Source organism: Ascaphus truei, unplaced genomic scaffold, assembly GCF_040206685.1.
Source record: "Ascaphus truei isolate aAscTru1 unplaced genomic scaffold, aAscTru1.hap1 HAP1_SCAFFOLD_355, whole genome shotgun sequence".
NCBI lineage: Eukaryota > Metazoa > Chordata > Amphibia > Anura > Ascaphidae > Ascaphus > Ascaphus truei.
In genome coordinates, this window is record NW_027456563.1 from 311,285 (window position 1) to 316,560 (window position 5,276).

Here is a 5,276-nt window from a genome sequence, read left to right on the forward strand (position 1 = left end):
CTGCCTCGCACATTACTGTAGAGCATACATTACCAAGCTTGTCTTGTTCTGTACCACTATAGCATAATCTGGTATTTTCCTTTATCACCAACTATTTGCCGGGTCCGTAAGTATATTGTTTGTCTTTGTTTATTTGTGTTTGTGTGTCTAAGGTAGTCTCTCTAAGGAGTCTAATTATACATCTCAGGATGTGCACCTTGACACTTGTACAAGATTTGCTAATCTTTCTGTAGCCCCTTTTCCCCCTTGTCTGGGAAGGAACCACCAGTACTGCTATTACCTGTTTGACTACCAAAAGGCTTGAGCCTCCGCCACTGGGAGCCTGGGGTGATATCTCATTTGCCTTGGTGCAGCGCCTCCACCTGCGAGGGATCCCAACGTGATGGGATAAGCCCCTCACAGGAACAATACCAATAATAACCACACACAGTGTATATAAGAACTGGTTTAACTGAACTCAGGATAATCAACCTGTATCCCAGAGTATATAGCCCACACACACAATCCAATTACACCAGATGAGTGTCCCCAATGTACATAGGGTGCTTGGCACCAATATCCCTGATGTGCTTTCCCAATATCAGGGCCCACCCAAAAGTGTAGGAGATAGCACTATCCCATGGAATGTTGGTGCACTGGTTGAGGTACCTGCCCGGGGCTCCAGCACACGGGTACTGCAGATTAACAAATGGGGATCCACTGAAACAGCGACGTCGTCGTCTGCAATGGCGTCCGCCTCTGCATTGGGTGAACTCCAGTAGGAGGGTCTCACCTTTAAGTGTCTATGCAGAGTAGGTGGCCTGGTCCCAGACCACAGGCCGCAATCACCGCATGACGTCTCATCGGTGCTATACACTGACTATGGGCAGCTACTGGGGAAATGTCCCTAACTATGGGCTTCCCTGTAGCAGTCACAATCTGGGGTGATTTGGGGCCTAACGGGGGGTTTCTGGCCTAGTCTGGGAGCCACTTGCACCCAGATACTACCTGACCCCTCTGCGTCCCTGCTCCGACTGGCGTGGTCTCAGGCATGCCAAAAGTATCAATCTCCTACTGCCTAGATTCTCCTAGCCCTATTGGCTGCCTGGCAACATGTGGTGGTGCAGCCCCTTGTGCTGCTGGGACTTGTAGTTCCCCTGCAGAGCTTGTGGTAATGGCCGTCGCAATTAGGGAGCTCACTGCGCATGCGCGAAGATCCTGAATATGGCGGTGTCCTGATCGCGTCTACCTGACGGATCTCCGGCGACCCGCTCGCCTGTCAGCAACCAACCTGCAACATCCCTAGCAACCCGGTCCGGCAGGTAAGAGGGACTATGGGAAACCTGGCTACATTTCCATTAGCGTCTGCCTCCAACATATGAAACCTGCTAACCCCGTAACGATCAAGAAATAGAAACAAAAAAGCTACAGAAAAGGGAGTAATGAGCAAGAAAATGGACATTGAAGAATGATAGTGAATGGGAAACGCATACATTGTCAAGGAAATGCATTGAACTGCTTGCATGATCATTGCTTTACATAAGTGCAATATTGAGGGCAGAATCGGTTACAAAGGACCAGCAAAACCCAAAATGTGGAAATTAATAAACTTCTTATACCAAAATATTTCACTGTTAATCTTAAACCCTTTAATATCTTGTGCCTCCAGGGACTTCTGGTGGGAGGAGGTGGGTGGAGAAGTCGCTGAAAGGTTCTCTGCTCTGACTGTAGCCTTTATTTTAAATAATGTGGCTGCACACTGTATCTGTTGTTACTGTTCACTGGAAAACATTTGAAATGTGATTTTAAATTCTAACTACCTCCAAATCCATTTTTTGTGGGGATGGGGGGGTAAAATAAAGGCAGAACTTTAATGTGAAAATATCATGTATTTACATGTGATTTGTATCAAATAGGATATTAAATAAGGCGCATTAAAATAACATACTATAAATGAAGAAGTCACTAAGAATATTGGTTTGTCCAGATCAGCAGTTTAGCTCTATTATTCTTTAACTCTCTTTGTAAATCTCTCTCCTTATCTCTCTCTCTCTCATGTACTCGTACAGTATATGTTTATAGGGCTTCTTTCTTTGTGTCTTGGTCTCTCCATGGGTGTGTCAACCTTGTTTTTTTCTTTGGGGGTTATTTATTTAACTGAGATCGTACTGATGGGCATAATGGCTGTTGAATAAATAACCACCTTTCATTTCGGTTTCCCCATTGCCCTCATCTCTCTGCACATATTGTCAAATGTGCTCTGAAAGACCTACTGTTTCAGACCAAGCAATATCCTATGTGTGTTTTTTTTAAAATAATCAGTTCTGTACTATAAGAAAATAGTTGTAGCATTTAAAAAAACAACAACTCTGAATTCCATTTTTAATGTATTACAATGTTTTTGTTTCTATAGCAACCATTTACAAAGTCACATCCCCTTCCTCTTCTGAAACAGGCTCTGGCACACCCTTTTTGAGCCCTGCCCTCTCTCTAGTAGTGCACCAATAGTATCTAGTGACTGCCTGGTCACATGACCTTCACCACAGAACCTTACATCTTTGGTTCTCTTCTGCTGCACTGACAGCCATTTAGTGAACCCCCAAGCCAAATCTTCACCGATCGATCACAGGAGAATGGATCGATTGGCAATTTAGCTAATTTCTTAGTGTGTGGCTTGTATTGATGCAGATATTAAAGGGAAAAAAATTAAATGAAATTAAAGAAATGGCAGATTGGACTGCTGCTTTAAGCATCAGAACACACACAATTTTAAATTACTTCCAAAATACTGTAAAAAGATTAACGTGAGTGCGATAACATTAAGTTGAGTATTCACAGTTAACTGATAAAAAGGATCCACCATACCTTCCATTGCTTTAGACTATGTGGGACGTGTGTATGTCATCAAGATGCTCCCAGTACCAGTGTTGGCACCAAACAAAATAAATCTCAAGTTTGCATTAGTTAGGGTGTCCAGATTTTAAAAAAATTCAAAACCGGAACACATTAAAAATGTATTTATAAAACAAAAGCCGTCACTAAAAAAATAAATATACTTGTTTAATAACGTCCCCATTCATGCTGTATTATTCATACTAGAAAAAGGGAATCAGGAAAAGGCAACTTGGTAAGCCCCTAGGTAGTGGGGACTGGGAGATAAAGAACTGCAAAAAGTGAGTGCTACAGGCAAAAAATCCTAGTCAAGGAACAGAATAACACACAAACATGCCTGATGTAGGTGCACTGAAACGTGGGATACTCTGACTGTCATAGTCACTAAATGACCTTTTTGCAATAATTCTATCTTTACCATTTTACGGTGCTTGGCTCCCTTTGTGTATTATTCATACTCCCTCTCTCCCTCCCATTCTCTCTCTGTCTCTTTCCCCCCCCCTGCAATTCTCAGTCTCTCTCCCCTGCCATTCCCTCTGTCTCCCCCCCCCGCCATTCTCTGTCTCTACCCCCCCCCCCTCACCATACTCTCTATATGCCTCTCCTCCTCCCTCTCTCCCTGACATTCTCCCTCCCCCTTCTCTTCTTCACCCCCTCTCCCCACTCCCCAGGTGCTGGCTGGTGGATTTTTACTTGGGGGGGCAAGTGAATCCTATCAGCCCTGATATTAGGGGGCCGCTGATCCCCACACATGCCCATTATATACAGGTGTAGCCGACATTATTGCACCCGTTATCAAACAGCCATGGATGCAATTATGTCGGCTACATGTGTATGTAGCCACCCTAAACACAAGCACACACCTGATACGTCCACCACATACAAATAAACAACCACACACTTTCCACATACGCACACAATGTATTTCCCAGAAACACACAGGGACCCGCAGACACATTTACTGAAAATTAAACACACGCGCATGTAACGGTGTTTCTGGCCCGGCCTGACCCACCCAATCTCACATTGGCCCCTGTGGTCTAACCGGACCCCATTACAGTGTGAATATGCCTGACGGTGCACCTGCTGGCTACAGGACTCCTGAGTCTCCCGCATGATGGTGTGTGGGGAGAACCCGTCTAGACAGGCAGCTGAGGTAGTGTGTTGAGTCTCACCTAGTTCCAGTGCAGCGCCTCCACCTCAACAGGGCCCCTGCGTCCACATGGGGATGATCCTGTTGAGGAACTCCTCCGTGGTGCTCCTCTCTGTACACTCATTCCACAGATGTACACGAGAGGATTTCTGAATGAACACATCTTTATTGAATGATGTGGGCTACCTGCCCCTCGCAGTTGAGACTTAGCCTCTCATGATTCTCCCCGCTGCTTCCCTTCAAAGGTGATTCTTTCCTTTAATAGGGATTCCCTATCCCCGCAGGGATCACTATCCTGTGCCAGGTCCCTGGACACAGTCTCCTCTTGAGTTACCGCAACTCTTCCTCTCAGCAGAACTCAGGTCTCATACCAAGACTCTCCAGCAACTCCTGCTGGGCTTGAACTAGAACTAAGAACTATACAGCAACTGTACTCGCCTTGAACTCTGACAGAACTAACTCTTTGACACAGTGCTGTGCCTTATGTAACTTCTGAGGCTGACACACCTCTGACATCACTAACCATGGAGTCAGAGCATGTGACCAGTCCCATCCATACACAGGGCACCCCACCAGGGTGTGAGGGAAAACCTCCATGATTACTGCTGGCATGCCCACACTTACCAGGCCTTACTGCCAACAGGAGAGATGACTGTAGGCATTTTACATGACCGCTATATTCTCCCCCTGGTGAATCCCATCGTCCTCGCTGGGACCTAAATTTGTACACCTTCTTCCAGGAAGCACTGTAACATAGGACATAATTATGTTAACATTCACATACAAATTTTCAGAATACCATAACAATGACTACAGTACATTCCGCCAAGCCCGCCCCGTCCAGCAGCCACGAACCCGCGTAATGTGTTAGTACCCCCTAAAAATAGTGATCTGGGTCAGGTTTTCTCACCTCCCTGTTACCCATATCCAGGACCGTGACATAGTAATGCCTAGGCGATCCTCTCTCTGGCCTATAGGTCACCCTATGTTTGTGGACATTTCTCCCTATGCTCCATACTCGCATCAGGGTGTCTATCCTTTCCTCCGCCTTCTTACCTACAATGGCGCTCCCCATATTGACTAAGTACAACTCTATAGTCTCTTGGAGCCACCTTTCCCTATTGTCCTCAATTTCATCCATCAGGGGCTCCGGAACATAGGGATACTCCAACCCGTGGGATTTTTTATACCGGACTATTATAGCCCTCTCCGCCCTACTGACCCTGGTCAGATCAGCATTACCTGCCCTCCC